Source organism: Callithrix jacchus, chromosome 4 (genome assembly GCF_049354715.1).
Source record: "Callithrix jacchus isolate 240 chromosome 4, calJac240_pri, whole genome shotgun sequence".
In the NCBI taxonomy this organism is placed as follows: domain Eukaryota; kingdom Metazoa; phylum Chordata; class Mammalia; order Primates; family Cebidae; genus Callithrix; species Callithrix jacchus.
The window spans coordinates 177,886,164-177,904,563 of record NC_133505.1 but is presented as its reverse complement, the minus strand read 5'-3'; positions in this window follow the sequence as shown (position 1 = coordinate 177,904,563).

The following is an 18,400-nucleotide window of genomic DNA, read 5'->3' as shown; positions in this document are numbered from 1 at the left end:
TTATTCTACACTGTTTTGGATATATACATCAACTAAGTATGCTCTCTCATGTAAAACACCGAAATTCTAATTTTACCCGAAACAAAAATATCTAAATATTATCTAGGCACCACAATGCTAAAGGAAAATTGCTCTGAATATAATCTGTCACAAAAAATATACAATGCCCTATTCTACTCTATTTTGGAGTATATACACCAACACAATATGCTCTCTCATGTAAAATACAGAAATTCTAATTTTACCAGAATCGAAAAATTCTAAATATTATCTAGGCACCTTAATGATAAAAATAAAATTGCTCTTAAGATAATCTGTCAGCATCTCCAGCTGACAGATTATCTTTAGTGCAATTTTGGGGAGAAATAGCATGTGGGTGAAGGGGAGAAGAAGAGCAAAGCACACTGCCATGTGTGTACATACGCAACTGTCTTGCATGCTCTGCTCATGTACCCCAGAACCTATAATCCAAAAAAAATTAAAATAAATAAATAAATAAATAAATAAAATTAAAAAAAAAGATAATCTGTCAGAAAAAATATACAATGCCCTATTCTACTCTGTTTTGGAGTATATACACCAACTCCATATGCTCTCTCATGTAAAATACAGAAATTCTATATTTAAGAGAATTGAAAAATATCTAAATATTATCTAGGCACCCCAATGTTAAAAGCAAAATTGCTCCTAATATAATCTGTCAGAAAAAATATACAATGCCCTTTTCTACTCTTTTTTCGAGTATATACACCAACTCAATATGCTCTCTCATGTAAAATAACGAAATTCTAATTTTACGCGAATCGAAAAAAATCTAAATAATATCTAGGCGCCCCAAACTTAAAAGAAAATGGCTCTGAATATATTCTGTTAGAAACATTGTACAGTGCCTTATTCTACTCTCTTTTAAAGTATATACACAAACTCAGTATGCTCTCTCATGTAAAATACCGAAATTCAAATTTTACGTGAATCAAAAAAATTCTAAATATTATCTAGGCACCCCAATATTAAAGCAAAATTGCTCTGAATATAACCTGTCAGAAAAAATATATAATGCCGTTTACTACTCTGGTTTGTAGTATATATACCAACTCAATATGCTCTCTCATGTAAAATACCTAAATTCTAATTTTACCCGAATCGAAAAAATCTAAATATTATCTAGGCACCCAAGGATAAAAACAAAATTGCTCTGAATATAATCTGTCAGAAAAAATATACAATGCCCTATTCTACTTTGTTTTGGAGTATATACACCAACTCCTTATGCTCTCTAATGTAAAATACAGAAATTCTATATTTAAGCGAATCGAAAAATATCTAAATATTATCTAGGCACCCCAATGTTAAAAGCAAAATTGCTCTGAATATAACCTGTCATAAAAAATATATAATGCCCTTTTCTACTTTGTTTGGGAGTATATACAGCAACTCACTATGCTCTTTCATTTAAAATACCGAAATTCTAATTTTACGTAAATCGAAATAAATCTAAATATTATCTAGGCACCCCAATGCTAAAAACAAATTGCTCTGAATATAATCTGTCAGAAAAAATATACAATGCCTATTCTACAATGTTTTGGAGTATATACACCAACTAAATATGCTCTCTCATGTAAAATACCGAAATTCTCATTTGACGCGAATCGAAAAATATTTAAATAATATCTAGGCACCCCAAAGTTAAAAGAAAATTTCTCTGAATATAGTCCGTTAGAAAAAATATACAATGCCTAATTCTACTCTGTTTTGGAGTATATACACCAACTCAGTATGCTCTCTCATGTAAAATACCGAAACTCTAAATTTACGTGAATAGAAAAAAATCTAAATATTATCTCGGCACCCCAATGTTAAAAACATAATTCCTCTAAATATAATCTTTCAGAAAAAATATACAATTCCCTATTTTACTCTGTTTTGGATTATATACACCAACTCCATATGCTCTCTCATGTAAAATCCAGAAATTCTATATTTAAGCGAATCGAGAGAAATCTAAATATTATCTAGGCACCCCAATGTTAAAAGCAAAATTGCTCTGAATATAATCTGTCAGATAATATAGATATTGCGCTTTTCTACTCTGTTTTGGGGTATGTACACCAACTCAATATGCTCTCTTATGAAAAGTACCGAAATTCTAATTTTATACGAATTGAAAAAAATCTAAATAATGTCTAGTGGCACCAAAGTTAAAAGAAAATGGCTCTGAATATCATCTGTTGGAAAAAATATACAATGCCTTATTCTACTTGGTTTTGTAGTATATACACCAACACAATATGCTCTCCCATGTAAAATACCGAAATTCAAAATTTATGTGAATCGAAAAAAATCTAAATATTATCTAGGTAACACAATCTTAAAAACAAAATTGCTCTGAATATAATCTTTCAGAAAAAATATACAATGCCTTATTCTACTCTGTTTTGGAGTATATACACCAACTCAGTATGCCCTCTCATGTAAAATATCAAAATTCTAATTTTAATCGAATCGAAAAAATCTAATTATCTAGGCACGTCAATGTTAAAAGCAAAATTGCCGTGAATATAATCTGTCTGAGAAAATATACAATGCCCTTTTGTACTCTGTTTTGGAGTATATCCACAAACTCAATAGGCTCTCTCATGTAAAATAGCAAAATTCTAATATTAAGCGAATTGAAAAAAATCTAAAAAATATCTAGGCGCCCCAAATTTAAAAAAAAATGGCTCTGTATATGTCTGTAAGAAATAATATACAATGTTTTATTCTACTCTGTTTTGGAATATATACACCAACTCAGCATGCTCACTCATGTAAAATACAGAAATTCTTATTTTACCCGAATCGAAAAAAATCTAAATATTATCTAGGCACCCCAATGTTAAAAACAAAATTCCTCTGAATATAATTTTTCAGAAAAAATATACAATGCTCTATTGTACTATGTTTTGGAGTATATACACGAACTCCATATGCTCTCTCATGTAAAATACAGATGTTCTATATTTAAGCGAATCGAAAAAAATTTAGTATTATCTAGTCATCCCAATGTTAAAAGCAAAATTGCGCTGAATATAATCTGTCAGAAAAAATATACAATGCCCTATTCTACTTTGTTTTGGAGTATATACACCAACTCAGTATGCTCTCTCATGTAAAATGCCGAAATTCTAATTTTACGTGAATCAAAAAAAATCTAAATATTACCTAGGCACCCGAATGTTAAAAGCAAAATTGCTCTGAATATAATCTGTCAGAAAATATAAAATGCCATTTTCTACTCTGTTTTGGAGTATATACACCAACTCAATATGCGCTCATGTAAAATACCGAAATTCTAATTTTACACGAATTGAAGAAATCTAAATAATATCTAGGCACCTCAAAGTTAACAGAAAATGGCTCTGAATATTGTCTGTTAGAAAAAACATATAATGCCTTATTCTACTCTGTTTTGGAGTATATACACCAACGCAGTATGCTCTCCCATATAAATTACCGAAATTCTAATTTTACTCGAATCGAAAGAAATCTAAATATTATCTAAGCACCCCAATGATAAAAACTAAATTGCTCTGATTATAATATGTCAGATTAAATATACAATACCCATTTCTACCCTGTTTTGGTGTATATACACCAACTCAGTATGCTCTCTCATGTAAAATACAGAAATTCTAATTTTACCCAAAGAGAAAAAATCTAAATATTTTCTAGGCGGCCCAAAGATAGTAGATAATGGCTCTGAATATAGTCTGTTAGAAAAAATATACAATGATTTATTCTACTTTGTTTTGGAGTATATACACCAACTTTGTATGCTCTCTCATGTAAAATACCGAAATTCTAATTTTACGCGAATTGAAAAAAAGCTAAATAATATCTAGGAACCCTAAAGTTAAAAGAAAATGGCTCTAAATATAGTCTGTTAGAAAAAATATACAATGACCTATTCTACTCTGCTTTGGAGTATATACACCAACTCAATATGCTCTCTCATGTAAAATACAGAAATTCTTTATTTAAGCGAATAGAAAAAAATCTCAATATTATCTAGGCACCCCAATGATAAAAGGAAATTTACTCTGAACATAATCTGTCAGAAAAAATATACAATGCCCTTTTCTACTCTGTTTTGTAGTATATACACCAACTCAGTATGGTCTGTAATGTAAAACACAGAAATTCAAATTTTAACCGATTTGAAAAATTCTATATATTATCTAGTCACCCCAATGTTAAAAACAAAATTGCTCTGTATATAATCTGTCAGAAAAAATATACAATGCCCTATTCTGCTCTGTTTTGGAGTATATACAACAACTCAGTATGCTCTCTCATGTAAAATACCGAAATTCTAATTTTACGTGAATCGAAATAAATCTAAATATTATTTAGGCACCCAATGTTAATAGCAAAATTGCTCTGAATATCATCAGTCAGAAAAAATATACAATGCCATTTTCTACTCTGTCTTGGAGTACATACACCAACTCAAAATTCTCTCTCATGTAAAATACAGAAATTCTAATTTTACGTGAATTGAAAAAAATCTAAATATTATCTAGGCACCGCAATCTTAAAAGAAAAATTGTTCTGAATATAATGTGTCAGAAAAAATATACAATGCCCTATTCTACTCTGTTTTGGAGTATATACACCAAGTCCATATGCTCTCTCATGTAAAATACAGAAATTCTATATTTAAGCGAATATAAAAGAATATACATATTATCTAGGCACCCCAGTGTTAAAAGCTAAATTGCACTTAATACAATCTGTCAGAAAAAATATACAATGCCCTTTTCTACTCGGCTTTGTAGTATATACACCAACTCAATATGCTCTCTCATGTAAAATACCAGAATTCTAATTTTTCGTGATTCGAAAAAAATCTAAATAATATCTAGGCGCCCCAAAGTTAAAAAGAAATGGCTCTGAATATAGTCTGTTAGAAAAAATATACAATGTTTTATTCTACTCTGTTTTAGAATATATACACCAACTCAGTATGCTCTCTCATGTAAAATATCGAAATTCTAATTTTAACAGAATTTATAAAATCTAAATATTATCTACACACCCCAATGTTAAAAACATAATTGCTCTGAATATAATCGGTCAGAAAAAATATACAATGCCCTATTCTACTCTATTTTGGAGTATATACACTATCTCGATATGGTCACTCATGTAAAATACAGAAAATCTATATTTAAGCGAATTGAAACAACCTATATATTATCTATGCACCCCAATGTTAAAAACAAAATTGCTCTGAATATAATCTGTCAGAAAAAATATACAATGCCCTTTTCTACTCGGTTTTGTAGTATATACACCAACTCAATATGCTCTCTCAGGTAAAATACAGATATTCTAATTTTACCCGAATCGAAAAAATGTAAATATTACCTAGGCACCCCAATGTTAAAAACAAAATTGCTCTGAATATAATCTGTCAGAACAAATATACAATGCCCTATTCTACTCTGTTTTGGAGTATATACACCAACTCAGTATGCTCTCTCATGTTAAATACCGAAATTATAATTTTAGGTGAATCGAAAAAAGTCTAAATATTATCTAGGCACCCCGATGTTAAAAACAAAACTGCTCTGAATATAATGTGTCAGAGAAAATATACAATGCTTTTGTCTACTCTGTTTTGGTGTATATACACCAAAACCATATGCTCTATCATTTAAAATACAGAAATTCTATATTTAAGCGAATCGAAAAAAATCTAAATATTATCAACGCACCCCAATATTAAAAGCAAAATTGCTCTAAATATAATTTGTCAGAAGAAATATACAATGCACTGTTCTACTTTGTTTTGGGGTATATACACCAACTCAATATGCTCTCTCATGTAAAATATCGAAATTCTAATTTTACACAAATCGAAAAAAATCAAAATAATATCTAGGCGCCCAAGAGTTAAAAGAAAATGGCTCTGAATATAGTCTGCTAGAAAAAATATACAATTCCTCATTCTACTCTCTTTTGGAGTATATACACCAGTCAGTATGCTGTCACATACAAAATACCGAAATTCTAATTTTACGTGAAACGAAAAAAATCTAAATAGTATGTAGGCACCCGAATGTTAAAAGCAAAATCGCTCTGAATATAATCTGTCATAGAAAATATACAATGCACTTTTCTACTTTTTTTGGAGTATATACACCAACTCAATATGCTCTCTCATATAAAATTCCGAAATTCTAATTTTACGCGAATGGAAAAGAATCAACATAAAATCTAGGCGCCCCTAAGTTAAAAGAAAATGGTTCTGAATATAGTCTGTTAGAAAAAATATACAAGGCTTTAATCTACTCTGTTTTGGAGTATATACATCAACTCAGTATGCTCTCTCATGTAAAATACCGAAATTATATATGTAAGCGAATCGAAAAAAATTAATTTTATCTAGGCACCCCAATGTTAAAAGCAAAATTTCTCTGAATATAATCTGTCAGAAAAAATATACAATGACATTTTCTACTCTTTTTTGGAGTATATAAACCAACTCAGTATGCCCTCTCATGTAAAATACAGAAATTCTAATTTTACCCGAATTGAAAAAATCTAAATAATATCCAGGCGCCACAAAGTTAAAAGAAAATGGCTCTGAATATAGTCTGTTAGAAAAAATATACAAGGTTTTATTCTACTCTCTTTTGGAGTATATACACCAACTCAGTATGCTCTTTTATGTAAAATACCGAAATTCTAATCCTACGTGAATCGAAAAAAATCTAAATATTATCTAGGCAACCTAAGGTTAAAGAAAAAATTTCTCTGAATATAATCTGTCAGAAAAAATATACAATGATCTTTTCTACTCTGTTTTGGAATATATACACCAACTCAATATGCTCTCTCATGTAAAATACCGAAATTCTAATTTTACGTGAATCGAAAAAAATCTAAATAATATCTAGGCACCCCAAAGCTAAAAGAAAATGGCTCTGAATATAGTCTGTAAGAGAAAATATACAACGCCCTATTCTACTCTCTTTTGCAGTATATACACCAACTCAGTATGCTCTCTCTTGTAAATTACCGAAATTCTAATTTTATGAGAAACAAAAAAAATCTAAATCTTTTGTAGGCACCCCAAAGTAAAAAAAAAATTGCTCTTAATATAATCTGTCAGAAAAATATACAATGCCCTATTCTACTATGTTTTAAAGTATAGTCACCAACTTCATATGCTCTCTAATGAAAAATACAGAAATTCTATATTTATGCAAATTGAAAAAAATATAAATATAATCTAGGGATCCCAATGTTAATAGCAAAATTCCTCTGAATATAATCTGTCAGAAAAAAAACACAATGCCTTATTCTACTTTGTTTTGGAGTACATACACCAACTCAGTGTGCTCTCTCATGTAAAATACCGAAATTCTATTTTTACGTGAATTGAAAAAAATCTAAATATTATCTAGGCACCCCAATGATACAACCAAAATTTCTCTGAAAATAATCTGTCAGAAAAAATATACAATGCCCTTTTCCACTCTTTTTTGGAGTATATACACCAACTCAGTATGCTCTCTCATGTAAAATACAGAAATCCTATATTTAAGCGAATCGAAAAAAATCTAAATAATATATAGGCGCCTCAAAGTTAAAAGAAAATGGCTCTGAATATAGTATGTTAGAAAAAATATACAGTGCCTTCTTATACTCAGTTTTGGAGTATAGACACCAACTCAGTATGCTCTCTCGTGTAAAATAAAGAAATTCTAATTTTACCCAAATCGAAAAAATCTAAATATTATCAAGGCACCCCAATATTAAAAACAAAATTGCTCTGAATATAAACTCTCAGAAAAAATATACAATGCCCTATTCTACTCTTTTTTTGAGTATATACACCAACTCTACCTGCTCTCTCATGTAAAATACAGAAATTCTATATTTAAGTGAATCGAAAAAAATCTAAATAATATCTAGGCGCCTCAAAGATAAAAGAAAATGGCTCTGAATATAGTGTGTTAGAAAAAATATACAATGCCTACTTATACTTTGTTTCGGAGTATATACACCAACTCAGTATGCTCTCTCGTGTAAAATAAAAAAATTCTGATTTTACCCAAATCGAAAAAATCTAAATATTATCAAGGCACCCCAATGTTAACAACAAAATTGCTGTAAATATAAACTCTCATAAAAAATATACAATCCCTATTCTACTCTTTTTTTGAGTATATACACCAACTCAACCTGCTCTCTCATGTAAAATACAGAAATTCTATATTTAAGCGAATCAAAATAAATCTAAATAATATCTAGGCGCCCCAAAGTTAAAAGAAAATGGCTCTGAATATAACCTGTTAGAAAAAATATACAATGCCTTATTCTACTCTGTTTTGGAGTATATAAAACAACTCAGTATGCTCTTTCATGTAAAATACCGAAATTCTAATTTTACCCTAATCTAAAAAAATCTAAATATTATCTAGGCACCCCAACGTTAGAAACAAAATTGCTCTGAATATAATCTGTCAGAAAAAATATACAATGCCCAATTCTACTCTGTTTTGGAGTATATACACCAACTTCATGTGCTCTCAAATAAAAAATACATAAATTCTATATTTAAGCGAATTGAAAAAATCTAAATATTATCTAGGCATCCCTAGGTTAAAACCAAAATTGCTCTGAATATAATCTGTCAGAAAAAATATACAATGCCCTTTTCTAATCTGTTTTTGAGTATATTCACCAACTCAATATGCTCTCTCATGTAAAATAGCGAAATTCTAATTTTATGCGAATCGAAAACAATCTGAATAATATCACGGCGCCCCAAAGTTAAAAAAAATGGGTCTGAATATAGTCTGTTAGAAAAAATATACAACGCCTTATTGTACTCGGTTTTGGAGTATATACACCAGTTCAATTTGCTCTCTCATGTAAAATACAAAAATTCTATATTTAAGAGAATCGAAAAAAATCTAAATATAATCTAGGCACACCTATGTGAAAAACAAAATTGCGTTGAATATAATCTGTCAGAAAATATATAGAATGCCCTATTCTACCCTGTTTTACAGTATATACACCAACTCCATATGGTCTCTCATGTAAAATTCAGAAATTCTATATTTAAGCGAATCGAAAAAAATCTTAAAATTATCTAGGCACACCAATGTTAAAAGCAAAATTTCTCTGAATATAATCTGTCAGAAGAAATATACAATGCCTTTTTCGACTCTGTTTTGTAGTATATACATCAAGTTAATATGCTCTCTCATGTAAAATAACGAAATTCTGGTTTTACACGAATCAAAAAAAATCTAAATAATATCTAGGTGTCCCAAAGTTAAAAGAAAATGGCTCTGAATATATTGTGTTAGAGAAAATATACAATGCCTTATTCTACTCTGTTTTGCAGTATATACACCAACTCAGTATGCTCTGTCATATAAAATACAGAAATTCTAATTTTACATGAATCCAAAAAATCTAAATATTATATAGGCACCCCAACGTTAAAAACAAAACTGCTCTCAATATGATCTGTCAGAAAAAATATTCAATGCCCAATTCTACTCTTTTTGGAGTATATACACCAACACCATATGCTCTCTCATGTGAAATACATAAATTCTAATTTAACCAGAATCGAAAATATCTAAATATTATCTAGGCACCCCAATCTTAAAAACAAAAATGCTCTGAAGATAATCTGTCAGAAAAAATATACAATGCCCTATTCTACTCTATTTTGGAATATATACACCAACTCAGTATGCTCTCTAAGTTAAAATACCAAAATACTAATTTTATGCGAATCGAAAAAAATCTAAATAATGTCTAGGCGCCCGAAAGTTCAAGAAAAGGGCTCTGAATCCAGTCTTTTAGAAAACATATACAATGCCTTTTTCTACTCTGTTTTGGAGTATATACACCAACTCAGTATGCTCTCATGTAAAATGCAGAAATTATAATGTTACCCAAATCGAAAAAAATCTAAATGTTATCTAGGCATCCCTATGTTAAAAGCAAAATTTCTCTGAATATAATCTTTCAGAAAAAATATACAATGCCCTTTTCTACTCTGTTTTGGAGTATATACACCAACTCAATATGCTCTCTCATTTAAAATACCGAAATTCTAATTTTACGTGAATCAAAAAAAATCTAAATAATATCTACGTGCCCCAAAGTTCAAAGAAAATGGCTCTGAATATAGTCTGTAAAAAAAAATATACATACCTTATTCTACTCTGTTTTACAGTATATACACCAACTCAGTATTCTCCCTCATGTATAATACCGAAATTCTAAATTTACGTGAATCGAAAAAAATGTAAATAACATCTAGGCGCCCCAGAGTTCAACGAAAATGGCTCTGAATATAGTCTGTTAGAAAAAATATACAATGCCTTATTCTACTCTGTTTTGGAGTATATACACCAACTCAGTATCCTCTCTCATGTAAAATACCGAAATTCTAAATTTACGTGAATCCAAAATAATCTAAATATTATCTAGGCACCCGAACATTAAAAGCAAATTTTCTCTGAATATAATCTTTCAAAAAAAAATATACAATGCCCTAATCTAGTCTGTTTTGGAGTGTATACACCAACTCAATTTGCTCTGTCATGTAAAATACCGAAATTCTAATTTTACGCGAATCAAAGATAATCTAAAGAATATGTAGGCGCTTCAAAGTTAAAAGAAAATGGCTCTGAATATAGTCTGCTAAAGAAAATATACAATGCCTTATTCTAATCTGTTTTGGAGTATATACAGCAACACAGTATGCTCTCTCATGTAAAATAACGAAATTCTAATTTTACCACAATCGAAAAAATGAAAATATTATCTAGGTACCCCAATGTTAAAAACAAAATTACTCCGAATATAATCTGTCAGAAAAAATATACAATGCCCTATTCTACTCTGTATTGGAATATATACACCAACTCCATATGCTCTCTCATGTAAAATACAGAAATTCTATATGTAAGCGAATCGAAAAAAATCTAAATATTACCTAGGCACCCCAATGTTACAAGCAAAATTTCTCTGAATATAATCTGTCAGATAGAATATACAATGCCCTTTTCTACTCTGTTTTGGAGTATATACACCAACTCAATATGCCCTCTCATTTAAAATACCGAAATTCTAATTTTACCCGAATAGAAAAAATCTAAATATTTTCTAGGCAACCCAATGTTAAAAGCAATATTGCTCTGAATATAATCTGGCATAAAAAATATAAAATGCCCTCTTCTACTCTTTTTTGTAATATATACACCACCTCAATATGCTCTCTCACGTAAAATACAGAAATTCGAAATTTACGTGAATCGAAAAAAGTCTAAATAATATCTAGGCGCCGTAAAGTTAAAGGAAAATGGCTCAGAATATAGTCTGTTAAAAAAAATACACAATGCCGGATTCTACTGTGTTTTGGAGTATATACACCAACTCAGTATGCTCTCTCATGTAAAATACCAAAATTCTAATTTTACGTGAATCGAAAATAATCTAAATATTATCTAGGCACCCCAATGTAAAAAGCAAAATTGCTCTGAATATAATCTGTCTGACAAAATATACAATGCCCTATTATACTCTGTTTTAAAATATATACACCAACTCAATATACCCTGTCATGTAAAATACCGAAATTCTAATTTTACCCGAATCGAATAAATCTAAATATTATGTAGGCAACCCAATGTTAAAAGCAATATTGCTCTGAATATAATCTGACAGAAAAAATATAAAATGCCCTTTTCTACTTTGTTTTGGAGTATATGCACCAACTTCATATGCTCTCTCATGTAAAATACAGAAATTCTATATTTAGCGAATCGAAAAAAATCTAAATATAATCTAGGCACCCCAATGTTAAAAACAGAATTGCTCTGAATAAAATCTGTCAGAAAAAATATACAATGCCCTATTCTAATCGGTTTTTGCGTATATACACCAACTCCATATGCTCTCTCATGTAAAATACAGAAATTCTATATTTAAGCGAATCGAAAAAATCTAAATATTGTCTAGGCACCCCAATGTTGAAAACAATATTGTTCTGGGTATAATCTGTCAGAGAAATATACAATGCCCTTTTCTACTCTGTTTTGTACTATATACACCAACTCAATATGCTCTTTCATTTAAAATACAAAAATTCTAATTTTACCCAAATCGAAAATATCTAAATATTATCAAAGCACCCCAATGTTAAAAACAAAACTTCTCTGAATATAATCTGTCAGAAAGGATATACAATGACCTATTCTACTCCGTTTTGGAGTATATTCAGAAACTCCATATGCTCTCTAATGTAAAATACAGAAATTCTATATTTAAGTGAATCGAAAATAATCTAAATTTTATCTAGCACCCAAATGTTAAAAGCAAAATTGCTCTGAATATAATCTGTCAGAAAAAATATACAATTCCCTATTCTACTCTGCTGTGGAGTATATACACCAACTCAATATGCTCTCTCATGTAAAATACAGAAATTCTATATTTAAGCGAATTGAAAAAAATCTAAATATTATCTAGGCAACCCAAGGTTAAAAGCATAATTACTCTGAAAATAATGTCAGAAAAAATATACAATGCCCTTTTCTACTCTGTTTTGGAGTATATGCAGCAACTCAATATGCGCTCTCATGTAAAATACAGAAATTCTAATTTTACGCGAATTGAAAAAATTATAAATATTATCTAGGCACCCCAAAGTTAAAAGAAAATGGCTCTGAATATAGTCTGTTAGAAAAAATATACAATGCCTTATTCTAATCTATTTTGGAGTATATACACCAACTCAGTATGCTCTCTCATGTAAAATAACGAAATTCTAATTTTACCAGAATCGAAAAAAAATAAATATTATCTAGGCACCCCAATGTTAAAAACAAACTTGCTCTGAATATAACCTGTCAGAAAAAATATACAATGCCCTATTCTACTCTTTTTTGGAGTACATTCACAAACTCAATATGCTCTCTCATGAAAATACCGAAAATCTAATTTTAAGTGAATGGAATAAAACCTAAAGTATATCTAGGCGCCCCAAAGTTAAAAGAATATGGCTCTGAATATAGTGTGGAAGTTAAGAAAAACAATGCCTTATTCTACTCTGTTTTGGAGTATATACAGCACCTCAGTATGCTCTCCCATTTAAATACGGAAATTCTAAATTTACGTGAATCGAAAAAAGTCTAAATATTATGTAGGCACCCTAATGTTAAAAGCAAAATTGCTATGAATATAATCAGTCAGAAAAAATATACAATGCCCTTTTCTACTCTGTTTTGTAGTATATACACCAACTCAATATGCTCTCTCATGTAAAATACCGAAATTCTAATTTACGCGAATCGAAAAAAATCTAAATAATATCTAGGTGCCCTAAAGTTAAAAGAAAATGGCTGTGAATATAGTGTGTTAGAAAAAATATACGATGCCTTATTCTACTCTCTCTTAAATTATATAAACAAACTCAGTATGCTCTCTCATGTGAAATACCAAAATTCTAATTTTAACAACATCGAAAAATCTAAATATTATATAGACACCCAAATGTTAAAAACAAAATTGCTCTGAATATAATTTCTCAAAAAAAATATACAATGCCCTATTCTACTCTTTTTTGGAGTATATACACCAACTACATATGCACTCTCATATAAAATACAGAAAATCTATATTTAAGAAATCCGAAAAAATTCTAAATATTATCTAGGCACCCCAATGTTAAAAGCAAAATTGATCTGAATATAATCTGTCAGAAATAATATACAATGCCCTTTTCCACTTTGTTTTGGAGTATATACACCAACTCAATATGCTCTGTCATGTAAAATACAGAATTTCTAATTTTACGCAAATCGAAAAAAATCTAAATAATATCTAGGCACCCCAAAGTTAAAAGAAAATGGCTCTGAATATAGTCTGTTAGAAAAAATATACAATGCCCTATTCCACTCTGTTTTGGAGAATATACACCAACTCCATATGCTCTCTCATGTAAAATACAGAAATTCTAATTTTACTCGAATCGAAAAAATGTAAATATTATCTAGGCACCCCAATGTTAAAAGCAAAATTGCTCTGAATATAATCTGTCAGAAAAAATATATAATGCCCTTTTCTACTTTGTTTTGCAGTATATACCCCCACTTAGTATGCTTTGTCACGTAAAATGAAGAAATTCTAATTTTACCAGGATTGAAATAATCTAAATATTATCTAGGCACCCCAATGTTAAAAGCAAAATAATCTAAATATAATCTGCCATAAAAAATATACAATGCTTCTTTCTACTATGTTTTGTAGTATATACACCAACTCAATATGCTCTCTCACGTAAAGTACCGAAATTCTAATTTTACGCAAATTGAAATAAATCTAAATACTATCTAGGTGCCCCAAAGTTATAAGGAAATGGCTCTCAATATATTCTGTTTGATGAAATATACAATGCCTTGTTCTACTCTGTTTTGGAGTATATACACCAACTCAGTATTATCTAGCATGTAAAATACCGAAATTCTAATTTTACGTGAATCGAAAAAAATCTAAATATTATTTAGGCACCCCAATTTTAAAAACAAAATTGCTCTGAATATAATCTGTCATAAAAAATATACAATGCCCTATTCTACTTTGTTTTGGAGTATATACACTAACTCCGTATGCTCTCTCATGTAAAATACAGAAATATTATATTTAAGCGAATCGAAAGAAATCTAAATAATATCTAGACGCCCCAAAGTTAAAATAAAATGGCTCTGAAAATAGTCTGTTAGAAAAAATATACAATGCCTTATTCCACTTTGTTTTGGAGTATATACACCAACTCAGTATGCTCTCTTATGTAAAATACAGAAATTCTAATTTTTCCCAAATCAAAAAAATCTAAACATTATCTAGGCACCCCAATGTTAAAAACAAAATTGCTCTGAATATAATGTGTCATAAAAAATATACAATGCCCTCTTGTACTCTGTTTTGGAGTACATACACCAACTCCATATGCTCTCTCATGTAAAATACAGATATTCCATATTTAAGCGAATCGAAAAACATCTAAATATTATATAGGCACCCCAATGTTAAAAACAAAATTTCTCTGAATATAATCTGTCATAAAAAATATACAATGTCTTTTTCTACTTTGTTTTGGAGTATATACACCAACTCAGTTTGCGCTCTCAAGTAAAATAGAGAAATACAAATTTTACCCTAATCAAAAAAATCTAAATATTCTTTAGGCACCCCAATGTTAAAAACAAAACTGCTCTGAATATAATCTGTCAGAGAAAACATACAATGCCCTATTCTACTCTACTTTGGAGTATATACACCAACACCATATGCTCTCTCATGTAAAATACAGAAATTCTAATTTTACTCGAATCGAAAAAATGTAAATATTATCTAGGCACCCCAATGTTAAAAACAAAATGGCTCTGAATATAATCAGTCAGAGAAATTATACAATGCCCTATTCTTCTATGTTTTGGAGTATATACACAAACTCCATATGCTCTCTCATGTAAAATACAGAAATTCTATATTTAAGTGAATCGAAAAAAATCTAAATATTATCTAGGCACGCCAATGTTAAAAGCAAAATTGCTCTGAATATAACCTGTGAGAAAAAATATACAATGCCCTTTTCTACTCTGTTTTGGATTATATACACCAACTCAATATGCTCTCTCATATAAAATACCGAAATTCTAATTTTACGCGAATCGAAAAAATACTAAATAATATCTAGAAACCCCAAAGTTAAAAGAAAATGGCTCTGAATATACTCTGTTAGGAAAAATATACTGTGCTTTATTCTACTATGTTTTCGAGTATATACACCAACTCAGTATGCTCTCTCATGTAAAATACAGAAATTCTAATTTTACCCGAATCATAAAAGTCTAAATATTATCTAGGCAACCCAATGTTAAAAACAAAATTGCTCTGAATTTAATCTGTCATAAAAAATATACAACGCCCTTTTCTACTCTGTTTTGAAGTACATACAATAACTCGGTGTGCGCTCTCATGTAAAATACAGAAATTCTAATATTATCCGAATCGAAAAAATCTAAATATTCTGTAGGCACCCCAATGTTAAAAACAAAACTGCTCTGAATATAATCTGTCAGATAAAATATACAATGCCCTATTCTACTCTTTTATGGAGTATATAAACCAACTCCATATGCTCTCTCATATAAAATACAGAAATTCTAATTTTACTCGAATCTAAAAGATCTAAATATTATCTAGGAACCCCAATGTTAAAAACAAAATTGCTCTGAACATAATCAGTCAGAAAAAATATACAATGCCCTATTCTACTCTGTTTTAGAGTATATACACAAACTGCATATGCTCTCTCAGGTAAAATACCGAAATTCTAATTTTACGCGAATCGAAAAAAACCTAAATAATATCTATGAACCCCAAAGTTAAAAGAAAATGGCTCTGAATATAGTCTGTTTGAAAAAAATATACAATAGCTTATTCTACTGTGTTTAGGAGTATATACACCAACTCAGTATGCTCTCTCATGTAAAATACAGAAATTCTAATTTTACCCGAATCGAAAAAATCTAAATATTATCTAGGCACATCAATGTTAAAAACAAAATTGCTCTGAATATAATCTGTCAGAGAAAATATACAATGCCCTATTCTACTCTGTTTTGGAGTATATACACCAACTCCATATGCTCTCTCATGTAAAATACAGAAATTCTATATTTAAGCGAATCGAAAAATATCTAAATAATATCTAGACGCTCCAAAGTTAAAAGAAAATGGCTCTGAAATAGTCTGTTAGAAAAAATATACAATGCCTTATTCTACTCTGTTTTGGAGTATATACACCAACTCAGTATGCTCCCTCATGTAAAATACAGAAATTCTAATTTTTCCCGAATCAAAAAAATCTAAACATTATCTAGGCACCGGAATGTTAAAAACAAAATTGCTCTGAATATAATCTGTCATTAAAAATATACAATGCCCTTTTCTACTCTGTTTTGGAGTACATACACCAACTCCATATGCTCTCTCATGTAAAATACAGAAATTCCATATTTAAGCGAATCGAAAAAATCTAAATATTATATGGGCACTCCAATGTTAAAAACAAAATTTCTCTGAATATAATCTGTCAGAAAAAATATACAATGCCTTTTTCTACTCTGTTTTGGAGTATATACACCAACTCAGTTTGCGCTCTCAAGTAAAACAGAGAAATTCTAATTTTACCCTAATCAAAGAAATCTCAATATTCTTTAGGCACCCCAATGGTAAAAACAAAACTGCTCTAAATATAATTTGTAAGAAAAAATATACAATGCCCTATTCTACTCTTTTTTGGAGTATATACACCAACACAATATGCTCCCTCATGTAAAATACGGAAATTCTAAATATGCGTGAATCGAAAAAAATCTAAATATTATCTAGGCACCCCAATGTTAAAAGCAAAATTGCTCTGAATATAATCTGTCAGAAAAAATATACAATGCCCTTTTCTACTCTGTTTTGTAGTATATACACACACTCAATATGCTCTCTCATGTAAAATACAGAAATTCTAATTTTACCCGAATAGAAAAAATCTAAATATTTTCTAGGCACCCCAATGTTAAAAACAAAATTGATCTGAATATAATCTGTCAGATAAAATATACAATGCCTTATTAAACTGTGTTTTGGAGTATATACACCAACTCAGTATGCTCTCTCATGTAAAATATAGAAATTCTAAATTTAAGTGAATCGAAAAAAATCTAAATATTATCTAGGCACCCAAATGTTAAAAGCAAAATTGCTCTGAATATAATTTGTCAGAAAAAATATACAATGCTCTTTTCTACTCTGTTTTGTAGTATATACACCAACTCAATATGCTCTCTCATGTAAAATATGATAATTCTAATTTTACACGAATCAAAAAAATTCTAAATAATATCTAGGCGCCCAAAAGGTAAAAGCAAATGGCTTTGAATATAGTCTGTTAGAGAAAATATACAATGCCTTACTCTACTCTATTTTGGAGTATATACACCAACTCAGTATGCTCTCTCATGTAAAATACAGAAATTCTAAATTTACGTCAATCGAAAAAAATCTAAATATTATGTAGGCACCCTAATGTTAAAAGCAAAATTGCTCTGAATATAATGTCAGAAAAAATATACAATGCCCTTTTCTACTTTGTTTTGTAGTATATACACCAACTCAATATGCTCTCTCATGTAAAATACCGAAATTCTAATTTACGTGAATCAAAAAAAATCTAAATAATATCTAGGCGCCTCAAAGTTCAAAGAAAATGGCTCTGAATATAGTCTGTTAGAAAAAATATACAATGCCT